Here is a 20,417-nt window from a genome sequence, read left to right on the forward strand (position 1 = left end):
ACACTGTCGTTTGAAGCCACTAAGGCTTGGGAAGTGGTGGTTCATTACACAGCAATGAATAACCAGAATGGAGGCCCTAAGGGGAGCCTACTCGTTGTGGAGCCCAGTTCTTGACTGTGGTTCGGTTGCCCCATAGTGTTCAGTTGGCAGAATGGAGGAAGAGAGGCAAAGACCCTGGCCAGGCTCCTCGGTGACAACCTCCAGTGACAATAGCCATCACAAGATGTAGGCTCAGCTGCTGTCAAAGCTGCTGTCAAAGCTCCACCTCCTTGTCTCTCCTTTTGCCCTGATGGTCTGGCTAGCATGAGGGCAAAAGAGGGGGAAAGCACCATTTCCAGTCGTGCTGACACATGCCTTGCTGCCCCTAAGCCATAAGTCACCACTTGTAGTAACAGTAAATCAAACAGTGGAGCAGAGACTGCTTTGTTGGTTATCTGTCTCCCTAGCAAAATTGGAAGCTCCTTGGAACTTAGCTCATCCTCAGTAGAGTAGGATGGCTTGGCCGCATCACTGGGGCCTGGGTCCCTTCTCAGTCCTGCATTGTTTCTCTCTTACCCTCTGCCTCTTTGTCTCCAAAGGTTCCCCATGGTTTTACTCATGGGTTATGAGACAAATACAGACCAGCAGTGTTCTGTCCAAGCCATACTTCATTACTTCATTCATTCCAAGTATTGAGGGCCCTCTGTGTCCCAGGCACTGTTCTGTGTGCTGGGAATATAGCCGTGAACAAGTCGGGCAAAATCCTTGCCCTCATGAGGCTTGCAGCCCTGTGGGGAGAGAGATAATAAGCAGATAAATAAGTATACAATCATGTCAGGTGGTGATAATGCTACGAAGAATAACGAGACTCAAGAGAGTAACAGGGGATAGGGATAGTCTTTACGAGGGAGATCAATGAACATTCCCAAGAAGTCATCAAAATAACATAAAAATGACTCAAAGAAAGAAGCAGAACTTCTTGACAAAACTCATATCTGTAAAATCTGATCAGGGAAGTAATACTTGATAGAAATATGAGCACAAAGAAAACTCACAATCTTAGGAGCTCTAGACAGTAAAACTTGATATGTACTTTCCCTCCACAAGTCAATAAATCACATGGGATTTTTTAAAATTATTAGTGAAGAATTGATCCCAGTGACAAAAATCTCAATAAGGTAAAAACTAAAATGGGCAAAATTTTACCATATATTTTAGAAAATTGGTCAAGGAATTATCTTCATATCATTCACTCCAGAAAACATTTTCTCAGTGAAAATTGATAATGGGAAAAATATGATTTAAATGTTATATTAAACATTGGAGTCCATAAGCGAATTCATGCAGACAAAAATTAGATTAGTGGTTGCCATAGGATGAGGAGAGAGATGAATGGAGAATGACAGCTAATGAGTGCTGGACTTCTTTTTGGGGTGTTGGAGATGTTCTGGAACTAGATAGTGTGATGGTTGCACAACATTCTGAATATACACAATGCTACTGAATTGTGTGCTTTAAAATAGTGAATTTTATGTTCTGTAAATTATTTCATATCATTCATTATATCATGTGAATTACATATCAGTAACAAAATTTAAAAAACAGAATGAGACTTTTCACTGGTCTCTTGATAAAGTCCTTTGATGTACACAATCTTTAATTTTTATGAAGTCCAATTTGTCCATTTTTTCTTTTGTTGTCTGTGTTCTAGGTGTTATGTCCAAGAGATCTTGCCAAATCCAATGTTGTGAAGTTTCCCCAATATTTTCTTCTAAGAGTTTTCTAGTTTTAGTTCTTATGTTTAGATATTTGATCCATTTTGAGCTAATTTGTGTACATGGTGTGAGGTAGGGATCCAGCTTCATATGTTTGCATGTGGCTGTCCAGTTTTCCCAACACCATTTATTGAAGAGAGTGTCCTTTCTCCATTGAGTAGTCTTAGTACCCTTGTCAAAACTCATTTAGCCATACGCATAAGGATTTATTTCTAGGCTCTCTATTCTGTTGTATTGATCTGTCTTTTTGCCATTACCACACCATCTTGATTACTGTTTCTTTGCAGTATGCTTTATTTTTTAAGATTTTATTTATTTATTAGAGAGAGAGAGAGAAAGAAAGCAGGGGGAGCATCAGAGGGAGAGAGAGAAGCAGGCTCCCCGCTGAGCAGGGAGCCTGATGTGGGGCTCAATCCCAGGACCCTGGGATCATAACCCAAGCCAAAGGCAGACTGAGCCATCTAGGTGCCTCGCTTTGCAGTAAGTTTTTTTAAAATATTTTATTTATTTATTCATGAGAGACACAGGGAGAGAGAGGTAGAGACACAGGCAGAGAGAGAAGCAGGCTCCATGCAGGGAGCCCGATGTGGGACTTGATCCCAAGACCCCAGGATCACGCCCTGGGCCAAATGCAGATGCTCTACCACTGAGACACCCAGGCGTCCCTGCAGTATGTTTTAAAATCAGAAAATGTGAGATCTCCAACTGTGTTCTTTTTAAATTTTTTTAAGATTTTATTTTTAATTAATCTCTACACCCAACATGGGGCTTGAACTTAAAACCCCAAGACCAAGAATCACATGCTGTACTAACTGAGCCAGCCCAGCACTCCCAACTTTGTTCTTTTTTAAAGAGTGCTTTATCTAACAAGTGACCCTATCTATTTAGGGTCATTTGAATTTGATGATGAGTTTTTCTATTTCTGTAAAAAAAAGGCTATTGGGCTCCTCATAGGAATTGCCCTGAATCTGTTCATTACTTTTCTTACTTCTGAGGCCACCTGGCCTGCCCAGGGAAAGCCTGCAGAGCCTTGGGCCCAGGCATTCTAGAGGCCTGACCCAGGCTCTGCCACTTGCTGGCTATGTAAGAGTGAGGCTGGGCCCAGGCTGAACCCTTGGGCTCACCTTTCCCATCTACAACATGGAGCAAACAGTGATCACTTTGGAATTGTTGTCAGAGAGACTACCAATAATGTGAGGACGTGGTGGTGCTCCATGAAGGGATTGGGGAGACTACTCCACTAATGGCATAGCGTGTCCACTTCTTGAAGGGAAGGATTTTTTCTCCTGGAAAATCTGGATCTTGACTGAGAAAAAGAGTTTGGCACTTTTTCCAGAAAGGAGACCCTTCATTCTTCTCCTGCTCCTCTTTGGCTCTGGGTCCCCGTCCCAGAGAACTGAATCTGCATTTGTCCTGACAGGAGAAAGCTGCGCAGGCCACATCAGCTCTGAGCCCCCTCTATCCCCACCACCCCACTCTGTCCCCTTCGCTCTGCCGGCAGTGGAGCAGGCCAAGGCAGGAGCTGAGGACCAGGGCTGCCTGTGAGCACACCCTGCCCCTGCCCACACGCCATGAACTCCATGAAGGAAGAAGGAAGAAGAGAGGCATGGTGACTGCGAGATGCTCATCCATGAGCAGAATCTCTGTCCCATCCCCCAAAGCTGCAACCTTTACTCAAATTACAATACATCCCAACACCCCAAGCCTCCCAAGCCCTGCCACAGAGCCTAGCTAGCATCCGGCCGCAGAGACAACACAGGGCCATGGACTGAGCCCCACACCCACCAGACCCCAGAGACCAAGCATGCCTCTGTGCCTTTCCACTTCCTTCATTCTGGAATTGGGCCTCCTCATTCCTCACCCTGCACCAGGCTCCCTGGAGGGACCTCAGTGTATGCACATCCTTCAGCAAACTCATGCAACAGACACTGCCTGGCATCTTCACTGAATGCAGCCCCCTTGTTTTATAGTCTCTGTCATTATGCCCATTTCACACATGAGGACACTGGGACTGAGACAGTAGAACACCTTGTCCAGAATCACACAGCTAGTTGGTAACGACCTGAGATCAGAAGATAATAATGATCACCCACCTCACCCCTCCTTTCTGCTGATCTCTGTGCAGTAGGCAGAAAGGTGGCCACTTCTCCCAAAGAAGTCTACATCTAAATCCTCAGAACCTGTGAATACGTTACCTTTTGTGGCAAAAGGGACTTTCCAGAAGTTACTAAATTAAGGCTGTTGAGATGGAGAGATTATTCTAGATTATTTGGGTGGACACAATGTAATCACAAGGGTCTTTCTAAGAGGGAGAGACTTCTGACTACAGAAGAGAGGAAGGCAGTGGGATGACAGAAGTAGAGGCTGGGGTGAGGTGGCCTGTGGCCAAGGAACGCAGGCAGCCTCTAGAAGCTACAAGAGATAAAAAATAGATTCTTTCTGGGGCACCTGGGTGGATCAGTCAGGTATCTGCCTTCTGCTCAGGTCATGACCCTGGGATCCTGGGATGGAGCCCCTCATTGGGCTCCCTGCTCAGTGGGGAGTCTAGTCTGCTTCTCCCTCTCCCACTACCCCTCGCCCCACTCATGCATGCACTATCTCTCAAATAAATAAGTAATTTTATTTACTTAAAAATCTTAAAAAAAAAAAAAAAAAGAATAGATTCTCTCCTGGAGCCTCCAGAAGAAATCAGCAGTGCAGTCATGTCTTTAGCTCCATAAGATTCATTTTGGATTTCTAAGCCACTAAATTTGTGTTAATGGCAGCCACAAGAAATGAACACGCTCCACTTGGCCCTCACTCTTATATCAGCCTTACAGGATAAAGATCGTTATTGCCATCTGACAGATGGAGAAACTGAGTCTCAGAGAAACTAGGACGTTCCTAAGGCCATGCAGCCAATAAGAAACATAGCTGGGACTTGGACATGGTCTACTTCAACAGACCCCACTGGCCCACTTCATGGAGCGAAGTGGGACCCAGACCCAGGGCTCTGTAACCACCCAGGCTACTTCCACTTTAACTGTGTATCTCGGGATGAGTTAGGTAAACGCTTGTATGTCTGTTTCATCATCTATAAACTGGGATCATAATCATAACAGAGCTAGGCACACAGTAAACAGGCAACCCATTTTCTCTGTCATCGTTTTTAGTGTTCTTTTTAAAAAAGGTTTTATTTATTTATTTGAGAGATGGAGTGAGAGCATGAGCAGGGTGGAGAGGGAGAAGCAGACTCCCTGCTGAGCAGGGAGCCCAATGCATGGGACTTGACCCCAGGATCTGGATATCAATACCTGAGCCAAAGGCAGACATTTAACCAACTGAGCCCCTTAGGGACCCTCACTGTTCTTACTGTTCTACCAAGCGGCCATTAAGTTGCATTTGCTGGTGTGGTCACATAAGACCAGGAACCCTCCCAAGATGCTGTGCTGTCCCATCCCCTGAAGCCAGGGAGTCAGACACAGAAAGCCCAGACATTGATAATAGGGGCCCACTGCTTCATGCCAGCCCACCCACAGCACGCCAACCATGTGTCCATGCTTGTCTAAAACAAGCTCTCACTCTATCTGCCAGGGACATGGAACAGTGTGGGCTCACCTTGGAGGCATTCTGGGGAAACACAGTGGTGTTCGAGAAAGGGCTGAGTTCCTCTCTAGTCTGAGTGTAGTGATCAATCTAGTCTCCTGGCCAAGCCCTCAGGGACTGAGATACAGGACAGCACATCTGGCAGGTGAACGTGTTCGGTGACTTGAGAGCTGGCCCTACGTTGAGGACTAAGCTCAGACAAGGCCTCTTCCTTCTCTAGACCTCACATCCACTTGGACAAAAGGAGGTGCTTGGCAGTCATATGTCCATGTCAAATGCTTTGTGACGGTTAACTAATTTAATTCTTACAGCACTCCTATCTGTGAGTAGGTGTCATTATCATTCCCATCATACAGATGAGAAAACTAAGGCACTGAGAACACAAGTTTTTTTTCTAGGGTCACTTTAGTTGCCAGGCAGTTTAGTTTCAGCACCTGTTTTCCTAATCATGTTATCTAAGACAAGAAAAGGTACTGGGTTTAAAAATTACCTGAGGACTGGGGCGCCTGGTTGGCTCAGTCAGTTAAGCGTCTGACTCTTGGTTTGGGCTCAGGTCATGATCTCAGGGCTGTGAGGTGGAACCCCACGTTTGGCTCTACTCTCAAAGCAAAATCTGCTTGAAATTCTCTCGCCCTCTACCTCTCCTCTGCTTTTGCATGTGTGCATATGTGTGTGTGTTTGGGCACTTGCACACTCTCTCTCTCTCTCTCTCGATAAATAAAATAAGATCTTAAAAAAAAAAAAAAAAAAAAAGAATTACCTGAGGGCTGCTTAAAAAGCAGCTTCCCGGGCGGCCCTAGTGGCACATGGACAGCCCCGGTGGCACAGCGGTTTAGCGCCACCTGCAGCCCAGGGTGTGATCTGGAGACCCTGGATCGAGTCCCACGTCAGGCTTTCTTCATGGAGCCTGCTTCTCCCTCTGCCTGTGTCTCTGCCTCTCTCTCTCTCTGCATCTCTATGAATAAATAAATAAAATCTTTAAAAAAAAAAGCAGCTTCCCACAAAAAAGGAGGCAAAAAGAAAGGCAACTTTCTTTTTTTATTATTTATTTATTCATGAGAGACACAGGGAGAGAGAGAGAGAGAGAGGCGCAGAGGCACAGGCAGAGGGAGAAGCAGGCTCCATGCAGGGAGCCTAATGTGGGACTTGATCCCAGGATTCCAGAATCACGCCCTGGGCCGAAGGCAGGCGCTCAACCGCTGAGCCACCCAGGGATCCCTGAAAGGCAGTTTTCTGAGCTTCTTCTGTAAGCATTCTGATTCCAGAGGTCTGGCAAAGCCCAGGAAACTGCATTTTAAAAAATTGTTTGCATTTGCAAATGAAAATGAGTCCATTTTTTTTTTTTAATTGTTGTTTAAAAAGAAAACATGTAGGAGTGCCTGACTGGATCAGTTGGTTGAGTGTCCAACTCTTGATTTTGGCTCAGGTCATGATCTCAGGGTCATGGGAACAAGACCCGACATGGGTTCCATGCTTCATGGAAGTCTACTTGGGATACTTTCTCTCCTTCTTCCCAAGTCTACTTGGGATACTTTCTCTCCTTCTCCCTCTACCCACCCCCACAACCTTGGTTCCCAAGAGTTTTCTCTCTCTCTCTCTCTCTCTCTCAAATAAATGAACAAAACTTTTTTAAAAAAACACACAAAATGTTACATTTTCTACCTTAATTGGGGCACCTGGCTGGCTCAATCAGTGAAGTATGCAACTACTGATCTCAGGGTGGTAAGTTCAAGCCCACATTGGGTGTAGAGATTGCTTAAAAACAAAATCTTAGAAGAAAATTCCATCTTAACTACTTTTAAGTGCACAGTTCACTAGTGTTAAGTATATATATATATATATTTTTTTTAAGATTTATTGATTTATCTTTAGAGAGAGGCGGAGAGAGAGTATGGGGGGTTACAGTGCAGAGGAAGAGGGAGAGAGAGAATCTCAAGCAGACTCTCCACCCAGCATGGAGTCTGACCTGGGTCTCGATCTCATAACCCAGAGATCATAACCTGAGCCAAAATCAAGAGTTAGATGCTTAACCAACTAAGCCACTCAGGTGCCCCAAGTATATTTAAATTATTGTACCATAGATGTCTAGAACTTTTTCACCTTGTAAAACTCTATATCTATTAAACACTAATTTTCCCTTCCCCTTCTCACAACCCTTGGCAACCATCTATTTCCTGTATAATATTTTTTAAAGATTTTATTTATTTATTCACGAGAGACACAACAGGGAGAGGCAGAGACACAGGCAGAGGGAGAAACAGGCTCCCCTCAGGGAACCCTATGCGTGATTCAATCCCAGGACCCCAGAATCAGGACCCTAGTCAAGGGCAGACGCTCAACCGCTGAGCCACCCAGGCGTCCTTGTTTCTATAATTTTGACTACTTCAGGTACTTCATACCAGTGCAATCATAAAATATTTGTCCTCTTTTGACTGTTTTATTTAGCTTGGCATAATGTCCTTGAGTTTCATCCATGTTGTAGTGTGGGACAGGATTGCCTTCTTCTTTCAGGCCATGTACTATCCCTTGTGTGTGCATATGCCACATCTTCTCCACCTCTTCATCGAGCCATGGACATTTGAGTCACTTCTGCCTCTTGGCCACTGTGAACAATGCCTACAATGAACACAGCATGCGCAAATGTCTCTTGGAGACTTGGCTTTCAGTTCTTTTGGTTTTATACCCGGAAGCGGGATTGCTGAACCTGCTTAGTTTAACAATTCTTTGAATTTTTTGAGGAAACTCCATAGCACCATTTTCCATTTCTGCCAACAGTGCACAGGGTTCCAATTTACCCATGTCCTTGCCAAGATATGTTGTTCTCTGGGGCTTTTGATAGTAGCCATTCTAATGTCTGTAAGGCTTTATTTCATTCCCCTTTGATTTGGATCCTGACATTTTCTAAAGCTCCTCAAGAGACTCCCACGTGGAACCCGGGCTACACTTTGAGAATCAGAGCACTGAGATGTTTCCTGATGACACCAAATACGGGGCGGGGGCGGGGGGTGCAACCTACACCAGGACATGACAGTAGCAGGGGGCTCCACACCCAGCCTGGCTCATTTTGGCCCCCTCTGGTCCTCCTGACACCAGAGCTCACCGTTAGCCCCACAGCAAAGATAAGTGGGGCGTTCTGGTGGGTAAGACTCCCTGTCTCTGATTCTTAAGGAAGAAAGGGTCAGTCTGTAGAATCTGATGTGAGGCAGAAAGTCAAATCTTCCCCTGAAAGGGAAGAGCCAGGCACGGGAAGCAGCTGGAACATGGCTCGGGGCCTGCTCTCCAATTTGCAAAAACCTACTCGTATTGCTGAGGAAGTGGAACTGCCATATGGCATCAGCCTTGCTGGCACTCCCAGGCAGCCCCAGAACAAAAGTTGAAGCATCAGAGAGTAAAATGCCCTGCCCTCTCCTCCCTCAGAATGCCAGGGCTCCCGGCGGTGGCTTGTCTTCACGTTCAGCCAGGAGGCTCAGTCCCACGCACAGAGGAGCAGCAAGGCAGGAACAAAATGATGACTTTGGGGGGGTGGCCCTGACCTGTAACATTATCCGCCCTCCCCTTCAGCTGTCCTCGCCCTGCAGGCTGCAAGGAGCTATTGTGCCAGGCTTCTCCACATGCAGTCTGAGGCCAGAGGTGCTTCCAGGATACTGCAGAACCGCGCAATGGGCCTGCAGAGCAGCCACGACGCCCAGGACTGTTATTTATGGTGCTGGCCATGCTGGCTGGTCGATGCCTTCCTCCCGTTCCATCTGGTCCTTCCTGGCAGGGCTCCCAGCTTAACTTACTACCGGCAGGGCCATATGTCCTGCCAGCCCTCAGAGGGCCTATGAGTGCCAGGGGCGGGGAGGAGAGATGAGAGCTAATTTCTTCGCTTCTCACAGTGCTGGTCCCTGGAGACGGAGGGCTCACCCATCCTGGTACCTCCCCAGAGCCCCGGGTGGAAACTCCAAACTAGTTGGAGTATGGTGGAGTTAGGTGGGACACCAAGATTCCCTTCTGGAACTGGAGGCCAGGAGCCCCCTTGCCCCAACCCTTCCCTTCTTGCCTTACCCTTTAGTGACAGTGACTGGCACAGGCTTCTGTGGGCCCCAGGGTTGGGGATGGTGCTTGCTTGGGCTCAGGGTCAGACAAGCTAGAATTGGGATCTCCAAAGATGGCCCAGTCCATCCCCTTCAGGGTAAACCTGCTGCTCCTCCTTTCAGAAGGTGGCATCTGTTTCCCTCTCCTTGCATCTGAGCGGGACTTGTGACCCACAGAATGCAGTTGGGGTGACCTTGAGGAGACCTAGCAGCTTTTTGCTTATGCCGATTGAGGGTTTTTTGGACCTTCCAACCTAACCCAGCCACCAGCTGAGTGAGTGACCCTAAGCTGTCACCAAAAGCCACAGACAAGGTTTACAACACAAGTGGTGACAAGCTGTCTCCACGGAGCCTAAAATGCAAGTGGATGAGGACAAATTGCAGACGGCTGCAAGACTCGCATCTGTGGGGGAAGAAGCAGAGTGAAGCAATCGGGGTAGCATCTGGTGACCTGAAAACAGGAGAACCCCAAAATAAGCAACAGATATTCATGGAAAGCACAGCATCCAATTTGAGAAGAGCAGCTGACATTAGAGTGTGACCAGATGCAAGGTGCTTGAAGGGGCTGGGAGGTGCAACTCCCATAAACTCTTGGAGAGATTAGCCAAGGCTCCCTACCCACGGGACGGGACCCCCACACTAGCGAGACACTGCTGGTCATGAAATTAAATTGAGCCACGGGACAGGGACATAGAAATGAAGGAAAGAGAAGGGCCAGGAAAAAGAATGAGTGTGCCTATTATTAATTTATTTGCCTCCCAGCAACAATACCATCCTTCTTCTCCATATCAGATGAGATCCCAAGGGATTATATAGATTTTTCTAGTCCATCCACCAAAAAGACTAGAAGCAGTGACCAACTCAACAGCAATGAACTTCCTGAAAGCCCAGATTGTGGTCCTGAAATATCATTTCCCAAGAACATAAATCAAGCTTCTTGGAGAAATGCCTGGTTTCGAGTCTGGAGCAGGAAGGTACTAGATGCAAGGTACACAACAAGCCTTGATGCAGCAGCTAGTAGGAAGCTCTCGAAGACTAACAGGATCATGTCAAAAAGACTCAGGAGCCAGTCTGAAGAGGCTCCCACTGGATCCTGAGAGCTTCAATAAGGATAAGAAATGCAATGGATTCAAATCAATCAAATATGCTTAAATCTACGGGCTCACAAATAATTGGCCATGCCCCAAATCTTGGAACGACCTGACCTTGCAGATCTCCAGCCAGTTTGGGAAACTCCAAAACTATGCTGTTCCATTTCTCTTGAAAGTTCACGCCAAAGAGGGGTTGGGTTTTTGCCATTTACAGGGTTGGGACACAAAATAACTGAGTGGCAACAGCTCTGGGAATAAAAATGGAGTGCCCCCCCCTAAAAAAATAATTGGCCACCTGGATAGGGAATCAATTTATTGTCTTGGAAATTGGTAAATAAAAGAAATGACTCAACCATTTATACTGCCTTCCCTATATGAACTATGCCACTGGATAACCAAGTAATAGATGAAGGAAAGAATCTCTTTATAAAAGTGTTGCAACCAATAAGTTCAATAGTAAAAATAGAACATCATCTTTTCACCACACCCTGTGAATTAACTGATGTAGGCATCGTCAATGACTGCTAACATCACAAAGAGAGACAGCCAGACATCATGTGCCTCCTGAGGGAATATCACATTGCCACCAAATGTTGCCAAAGGGATCTGACCTGAGTCTGGTCAATCCTCTGAGTCCAGTTACCAGTTTGCCAGAAATACAGGAGACAGAAGAATATGTTGAACTGCACTGTGTGTGAAATCAGAATATCTAGACCGAAGTGAGCCTGGGTGGCTCAGTCGGTTGAAGGTCTAACTCTTGGTTTTGGCTCAGATCATGATCTCAGATCGAGCCCCGCCATCAGGCTTCATGCTCAGCAGAGTCTGTTTGAAATTCTCTCCCTCTGCTCCTCCCCCTACTCATGCACACTCTGTTTCAAATAAATAAATAAATAAATAAATAAATAAATAAATAAATAATTTTGTGAAAAGAAGGAAAATCTAGACTAGGAAACTCTACAGTAACAGCCCAGTACCTTAACAAATTAACTCAAGAAAAAAGTGGGTGCAGGGATGCCTGGGTGGCTCAGGGGTTGAGTGTCTGCCTTCAGCTCAGGGTGTGATCCCAGGTCCAGGGATCGAGTCCCACATTGGACTCCCTGTGAGGAGCCTGGTTCTTCCTCTGTCTATGTCTCTGCCTCTTTTTCTGTGTCTCTCATGAATAAATAAATAAAATCTTTAAAAAAAGAAAAGAAAAAAGTGGGTGGAGAGTGTGATGCACATATCCTAAGTGACTCCCCTACAAGTCATGTCCTTGAACAATCCCTTCCTTGTGAGTGCAAATGTGACCTGTGACTTGCCCCAAGCCAAGAGAATATGGCAAAGATGATGGGCTGTCACTACCATGGCTGTTTTGTTATGTAAGACTCCATCTACACAAGAAGTAGAAATTCTCTTATTCATTTGGAATAAGAAAACAGCCATGTTATGAACAGCCTATCGAGAGGGTCACATGCCAAGAAATTTGGGGCAGCTCTTAGAACCTAAAGGCAGCCTCACTCAATAGGCAGCAAACAGCTGGGGCTCTCAGTTATGCAACCGGAAGGAAATGAGTTCTGTCAACAACCTGAATGAGCTTAAACATGGATTCTTCCCTAATTGGACAACCAGACAAGAATGCAGCCTGGCCAACACATTAATTGCAGCCTATGAGACCCTGAGCAGAGGACCCAATGCAGTCATGCCCAGACCTTTGACCCACGAAAGCTGTAAGATAATAAACGTGTGTTCAAATTAAAATCACAATGGGAGGCTGCCTGGGTGGCTCAGAGCATGATCTTGGGGTCCTGAGATCGAGACCCACATTGGGCTTCCTGCTCAGCGGGGAGCCTGATTCTCCCTCTGCCCCTCCCCCCACTTGTGCGCTATGCTCTCTCCCGCTCTCTTTCTCTCTCTCACACGCTCTCACTCTCTTTCTCAAATAAATAAATAAAATTTTAAAAAGAAAGAAAGAAAAACACAATGAGATTTCACACCTGTCAGAATGGCTAAAATCAAAAACACAAGACATAACAAGTGTTGGCAAGCATGTGGAGAAAAAGAAAGCCTCTTGCACTGTTGGTGGGAATGCAAATTGGTGCAGCCATTCTGGAAGACAATATGGAGGTTCCTCAAAAAATGAGAAATAGGGGCAGCCCGGGTGGCTCAGCAGTTTGGCGCCTACCTTCGGCCCAGGGTGTGATCCTGGAGACCCAGGATCGAGTCCCACATCGGGCTCCCTGCATGGAGCCTGCTTCTCCCTCTGCCTGTGTCTCTGCCTCTCTGTGAATCTCTCATGAATAAATAAAGAAAATCTTTTAAAAAATGAGAAATAGAAATATCATATGATGCAGTAATCAGACTACTGGTATTTACCCAAAGAAAACAAAAACAGTAATTTGAAAAGATTTATGCACCCCTATGTTTATTGCAGGATTATTTACAATAGCCAAGATATGGGGGCAACCCAAGTATCCTTCCATAATGAATAGATAAAGACTTGGTATCTATATATGATGGAATATTATGCAGCCACCAAAATAATGAAATCTTGACATTAGCAACAACATGGATGGACCTAAATAGTATAACGCTGGGGATCCCTGGATGGCTCAGAGATTTAGCGCCTGCTTTCAGCCTAATGTGGTCCTGGAGGCCTGGGATCAAATCCCATATCAGGCTCCCTGCGTGGAGCCTGCTTCTCCCTCTGCCTGTGTCTCTGCTTCTCTCTCTCTCTCTGTCTCTCATGAATAAATAAATAAAATCTTTTTTTTTTAATAAATAAAATCTTAAAAAAAAAAAAGAGTATAACGCTAAGTGAAATAAGTCCATCAGAGAAAGCCAAATACCATATGATATCACTTCTACATGGAATTTAAGAAATAAAACAATTGAGCAAAGGAAGAAAAAACAGAGAGACAAACCAAGACACAAACTGATGTTACTAGAGTCAGTGGGGGAATGAGGGAAATAGGGGATGGGGCCTACGGAGCGCACTTGTGATAAAAAACAGTACGCTTGTCCTGATGAGCACTGAAAAATGCGCAGAATTGTTGAATCATTGTATTGTACACCTGAAAGTAATTCAACGCTGTATATTAATTATGTGTCAATTAAAAACATCTTTTTTATGATTTACTTATTTATTTGAGAGAGGGTGTACATGAGTGAGTAGGAGGGGCAAAGGGAAGGATGTCTGGGTGGCTGGATGTCTGGGTGGCTCAGGTTTAATGCCTGCCTTCAGCCCAGGGTGTGATCTTGGGGACCCAGGATTGAGTCCCAAATCGGGCTCCCTGCATGAAGCCTACTTCTCCCTCTGCCTGTGTCTCTGCCTCTCTCTCTGTGTCTCTCATGAATAAATAAATAAAATCTTTAAAAAAAAAGAAAAGAAGGGGCAAACGGAGAGAAGATCTCAAGCAGTCTCCCTGCAGACTGTGGAACCTGATATGGGACTCAATCCCACAATCCTGAGATCATGACCTGAGTTGAAATTGAGAGTCAGACATTTAACCAACTGAGCCACCTAGGTGCCCCCAAAACACAGTCTAAAATAATAGTAATTTTTAAAAAATGTACACTGTTTTAACCCACTAAATTTGTGATAATTCATTATACAGCATAGAAAAATGAATACACTGGGAAAACCTATAGATTAAAAGACAGTTTAGGGGCTCCTGGGTGGCTTAGTCGCTTAAGCAACTGCCTTTGGCTCAGGTCATGATCCCAGGGTCCTGGGATTGGGGCCTGAGTTGGGGGGTCCCTGCTCAGCAGGAAGCCTGCTTCTCTTTTCTCCCTCTGTCCTCTCCCCCCATGCTCTCTCTCTCGAGTGCTCCATTTCAAAGAAATAAATAAAGCTCTAAAGATAAAATAAAATAAAAGAGAGCTAAAAGACATCAATTTTTTTCTTTCTCATTCTTTTTATTTGTGTCTGTTGTGTGTGTGTGCTACAACACAGATAAATATTGAGGACATTATGCTAAGTGAAATAAACCAGTCACAGGAAGACAAATACGGTGATTCCACTTATTTTAGATACTTAGAGTAGTCAAAACATAGAGACAGAAAATGAATGGTTGTTGCCAGAGGCTTGATGGAGGGGGCAATGGGAAATTATTGTTTAACGGGTATAGAGTTTCAGTTTTGCAAGATGAGAAGAGTTTTGGAGACGGATGGTGGAGATGGTTGCACAACAATGTGAATGTACTTAATGCCATTGAACTGTACACTTCAAAATGGTGAGGATGATAAATTTTATGTTATCTGTATTATACCACAACAAAAAAGTTGGGAGAAAAACATCTACCCCCAAAAGTCATATCCGGTTTTTTTCCTATCTCATCCTTTTTTATTTGCACCTTTTTCTCTTTTTTCAAAGATTGTATTTATTCATTTGAGACAAAGAGATACAGAGAGAGCATGAGCAGGGAGAGAGACAGAGGCAGAGGAAGAAGCAGGCTCCCCACTGAGCTGGGAGCCCAATGTGGGACTCCAGGATCATGACCCTCATGAACTGAAGGCAGATGCTTAACCATCTGAGCCACCCGGGCACTCCTCTTTTTTTCTTTTTTAATAGACCTTATTTTTTAGAGCAGTTTTTTTTTTTTAAGATGTTATTTTTAAATAATCTCTACACCCAACCTGGGGCTCGAACTCACAATCCCGAAATCAGGAGTCACACGTTCCTTTGACTGAGCCAGTCAGGCGCCCCAGAGCCGTTTTAGATTTACAGCAAAATCGCACAGAAAGTATAGTCCTCATGTAGCCCCTGCCCCTCCCCAGCCAGATTGGTACAGCTGTTACAATCAGTGTCCGTACATTTAAACAATCTTTTTTTAAAAAATATTTTATCTATTTATTCATGAGACACAGAAAGAGGCAGAGACATAGGCAGGAGGAGAAGCAGGCTCCTTGCAGGAAGCCCAATGTGGGACTCGATCCTGGGACCCCAGTATCAGGCCCTAAGCCAAAGGCAGATGCTCAACCACTGAGCCACCCAGGGGTCCCTAAAAATCCTTTTATTCTGAGCTAATTTGAGACCTGGAGAAAAGTTGTAAGAGTAGTACCAAGAGTTGTCCTATAGCCTCCACTTTCTTCTCTTGGTGTTAATACCTTATCACCAAGGATAGGAAGGTAACACAGGTACAACACAAATTAAACCACAGATCCGACTTTAATTTCATGAATTTTGTACTAATATCCCTTTTTGTTTCCAGAGTCTGATCCAGGATCCCACACCGCATTTAGTTGTTATTTCTCCTTATTCTCCTTCAATCTTTACATTTTTCCTTTTCTTTATGATGCTTATCAAAAAAACTTTTTTTTAATGAGCAAACCAAAACAAATTAAAAAAAAAAAAAGAACAAAGTTAGAAATCTTGAAGTATCTGATTTCAAGACTTTCTGTAAAGCAACAGCATCGAGGAAGTATGGTGCTGGTGTCAGGAAGAACCACAAAACAGTGGAAAAGAAAAGAGTCCAGAAGCAGATCCACAAATTTATGGTCTATTGATTTTCGACAAAGGTGCCAAAATTGTTCAATATAGAAAGAATAGTCTTTTTAACAAATACACTGGAAGAACTAGATGTCCATTGGAAACAAAAAGAATCTCAATCCTTATACCACACACAAAATTCAATTTGAAATGGATCATAGATATAAGCATAAAAGTTAAAACGATGTATAAAAGTAAGATTTTATTTATTTATTCATGAGAGACACACACACAGAGGCAGAGACACAGGGAGAGGGAGAAGCAGGCTTCATGTAGGGAGCCGGATGTGGGACTCGATTCCGGGTCTCCAGGATCACGCCCTGGGCGGAAGGTGGCGCTAAACCGCTGAACCACCCGGGCTGCCCCTTTTCTTTCTTTCTTTCTTTCTTTCTTTGAAAGAGAGAAAGCAAGAACAAGGAGAGGATCAGATGGAGAGGGAGAAACAGACTCCCAGATGAGCAGGAAGCCTGACTCAGGCTCCATCCCAGGACCCTGAGATCATGACCTGAGCTGAAAGTAGATGCTAACTAACCTGAGTCACCCAGGTGCCCCCACGACAAAACTTCTAAAGGAAAACATAGAAGGCTATCCTTGTGCCCTTCAGGTGGACAAAGATTTCTTAGATGGGAAACAAAAAGCATAGCTGTTAAAAAATTAATAAATTAGGGACGCCTGGGTGGCTCAGTGGTTGAGAGTCTGCCTTTGGCTCAGGATGTGATCCCAGGTCTGGGGATCAAGTCCCACAACAGGCTCCCTGCGAGGAGCCTGTTTCTCCCTCTGCCTACATCTCTGCCTCTCACTCTGTGTCTTTCATGAATAAATAAATAATATCTTTTTAAAAATTAATAAATCAGACTATTAATAATTGATTAATTAATTTAAAACTTCTGGTCTTCAAAAGACATTGTTGTTTTTTTGTTGTTTAAAGATTTATTTATTTATTCAGAGAGAGCGAAAGAGAGGCAGAGACAGAGAGAAAGAAGCAGGCTCCACGCAGGGGAGCCCGACGCGGGACTGGATTCCGGGTCTCCAGGATCACACCCCGGGGCTGCAGGCGGCGCTAAACCGCTGCGCCACCGGGGCTACCTTTCAAAAGACATTGTTAAGAAAATGAAAAGACGGGATCCCTGGGTGGCTCAGTGGTTTGGCGCCTGCCTTTGGCCTGGGGCTGATCCTGGAGTCATGGGATTGAGTCCCGCGTCGGGCTCCTGCATGGAGCCTGCTTTTCCCTCTGCCTCTCTCCCTTTGGGTCTCTCATGAATAAATAAATAAATAAAATCTTAAAAAAAAAAAAAAAAGAAAGAAAATGAAAAGACATGCCATAGAGTAGCAGAAAAATATTCATAATACATATATCTGAAAAAAGTACTGCCATCCAGATTATATAAATAACTCCTACAATTCAATAATAAGAGGAAAAGTGATCCAGGTTTAGAAATAGGTAAAAGACTGCCCATATACTTAAAAAGTAGTTAAAATAGTAAGGTTTTTTTTGTATAAATTTTATTTATTTATTGGAGAGAGATGCACAGAGAGAGAGGCAGACACACAGGCAGAGAGAGAAACAGGCTCCACGCAGGGAGCCCGACATGGGACTCGATCCTAGGTATCCAGGATCATGCCCTGGGCTGAAGGCGGCGCTAAACCGCTGAGCCACCGGGGCTGCCCCTAAAATAGTAAGTTTTATGGGATATGCATCCCATAAAGTATGCATCCATAAAGTATGCACTTTACTGCAAAAAGAAGGGGTTAAAAAAACCAAATGATTTTATATTTTTAAAGATTTTATTAATTAATTAATTGATTGATTGATTTGAAAAGAGAAACAGAGTGAGTGTACCAGCCTGAGGGTGGGGGGCAGGGGAGAGAGAGGCAGAGGGAGAGGGAGAAGCAGGCTCCCCACTGAGCAGAGAGCCCACAACACTGGGCTCCCAGGACCCGGGGATCATGACCTGAGCTGAAGGCAGCTGCTTGAGCAACTGAGACACCCAGGCGCCCTTCATATAAATTTTAACACAGCTCTTTTATTTATGTAACCTACCAATCCCACTCCTGGGTGTTTACCCAAGAGAACAAAGGCATATATCCATACAAAAACCTGTATACTAATGTTCACAGCAGCTTTATTCATGATAGCCAAAAATTGCTAACAACCCAGATTTCCATCAAAAGCGGAGTGTAGGGGCAGCCCCGGTGGCCCAATGGTTTAGCATGGCCTTCGGCCCTGGGGTGTGATCCTAGAGACCCTGGATCGAGTCCCACCTCGGGGTCCCTGTGTGGAGCCTGCTTCTCCCTCTGCCTGTGTCTCTGCCTCTCTCTCTGTGTCTGTCATGAATAAATAAATAAAATCTTTAAAAAAAAGGAAACACAAAAGCGGAGTGTATAAACATCCAATATATTTGTTCAATGGAATACTACATAGCAGCAATAGGAATAAAATACTGAAACAGGCTAGAGTGTGAATAAATTTTAAAACCATTATGCTGAGTGAAAGAAGCTATTCATTAAAAAAGAATATACCATATGATTTCATTTATACAGAAGTTTAGAAAAGGGAAATTTAATCTGTAGTGACAAACCAGAGCAGTAGGGACTCCTGGGTGGCTCAGCGCTTGAGCACCTGCCTTTGGCCCAAGGGCCTGAATCCTGGAGTCCTGGGATCGAGTCCCACATCGGGCTCCCTGCATGGAGTCTGCTTCTCCCTCTGCCTATGTCTCTGCCTCTCTCTGTGTGTTTCTCATGAATGAATAAATAAATAAAATCTTAAAACAAAAGCAAAGCAGAGCAGTAGTTGCCTGGACTCAGGAGTAAGGGAGGAGGGTGGAGTGTAAAGGAACACAAGGGAATTTTTTTAGGTGATACAAATGTTCTTATATCATGATTGGTGGTTACATGACTGTATATATTCAGTCAAAACTCATCAAACTGTACACTTAAAATTGGTGAACATTCTTGCATATAAATTATACCCCCATAAAGTTAATTTTTAACCTGGGCGAGACTGAACTACAGTGTCTAGAGATGCACACGTAGGTGATAAAACTCCATGGAAGTGAATACTATGAGCCAGGCTGGTGGTCACTGTGGGAGAAAGCCAGGAGCTGTACCTGGGATGGGGTGGTGAGGAGGGGCTGCTGGTTACAACAAAGTTCTGATTCTTGACATGGATGGTGGTTACAAGTGCATTTGCCTTATAAAAATTCACGAAGCTATACTTTTATTTTCTGTAATAATAAACAATTAAAATAATGATAAATATTAAATAATAAATAAGTACAGTTAATAAAAATAAAATATAAATTTTTAATTTAAGTTTTTTAAAAGATTTTATTTATTTATTTACGAGAGAGAGAGAGACAGAGACACAGGCAGAGGGAGAAGCAGGTTCCGTGCAGGGAGCCCGATATGGGACTGGATCCTAGAACTCTGGGATCATGCCCTGGACTGAAGGCCAACACTCAACTGCTGAGCCATCCAGGCATCCCAAAATACGATTTTTTTAAAAAGATTTTATTTCTTTGAGAGAGAATTTGCACAAGCAGGGGGAGGGGTAGAGAGAGAGGGAGAAGCAGACCCCTGCTGAGCAGAGAGCCCCACTCAGAGCTCCATCCCAGGACCCTGAGGTCACAACCCAAGCTGAAGGCAGATGCTTAACCAACTGAGCCACCCAGATGCCCCTGTTTGATTTTATTTTATAATGAAATAGTAAAATATAAATTGAAAACTTTTAAAATGACACTAACATTTCTTGAGTGCTTCTCATGTGCAAGGCACTGCTCCAAATGCATCTCTTGTATGAACTCTTAGAATCCTTCCCACAATTCCACAAGGTTGGTACTATTATTATTTCCAGAAGACAAATAAGGAAACTGAGGCATAGAGAAGCTAAGAGATAGGACCAAGGCGCCACAGTGATAATGGGAGCACTGGGATTTGCAACAGGCTGAGTAGGAGTCTGTGCTCTCAATTGCAGAGGTAGAGAGAGGCTCCAATGGGGGCCAGAGAGGAACTCTCCAGATAGGGGCATGGCTATCTTGCTTGTCCTGGTGGCCTGTGCTGAGGAAGGAAGCTCATTAGGGAGAGGATATAGAGCTGGGAGTTTCAAAACCAAGATGCATCACCAGCTTCATTTGTTAAGAAATCTTTACCGAGCCCCTCATGTGTGCCAGGCACTGTCCCCGGCTGCTGGGATACGCGCTCACCAGCTTCACTTACCGCTGGCAGAAATCCCTGCCCTCGCAAGCGTCAGTTTGTCCACCTGTAAACAGGTACCCAAAGATGTAATTAGTCAGCTAAAAAGAAAAGGAAGTATGAAAAGTGCTCAGAGGTTTATGGGTGATGGGGGATGAATCAGACCTTGACAGCAAGGTAAGATCATCTCTGCAGCAGCAACAAGAGCAGGGATGCAAGGCAACAGATCCAACAGGCTGAAAAGTGGCAATCC

The sequence above is a fragment of the Vulpes lagopus genome, chromosome 1 (assembly GCF_018345385.1).
Source record: "Vulpes lagopus strain Blue_001 chromosome 1, ASM1834538v1, whole genome shotgun sequence".
NCBI lineage: Eukaryota > Metazoa > Chordata > Mammalia > Carnivora > Canidae > Vulpes > Vulpes lagopus.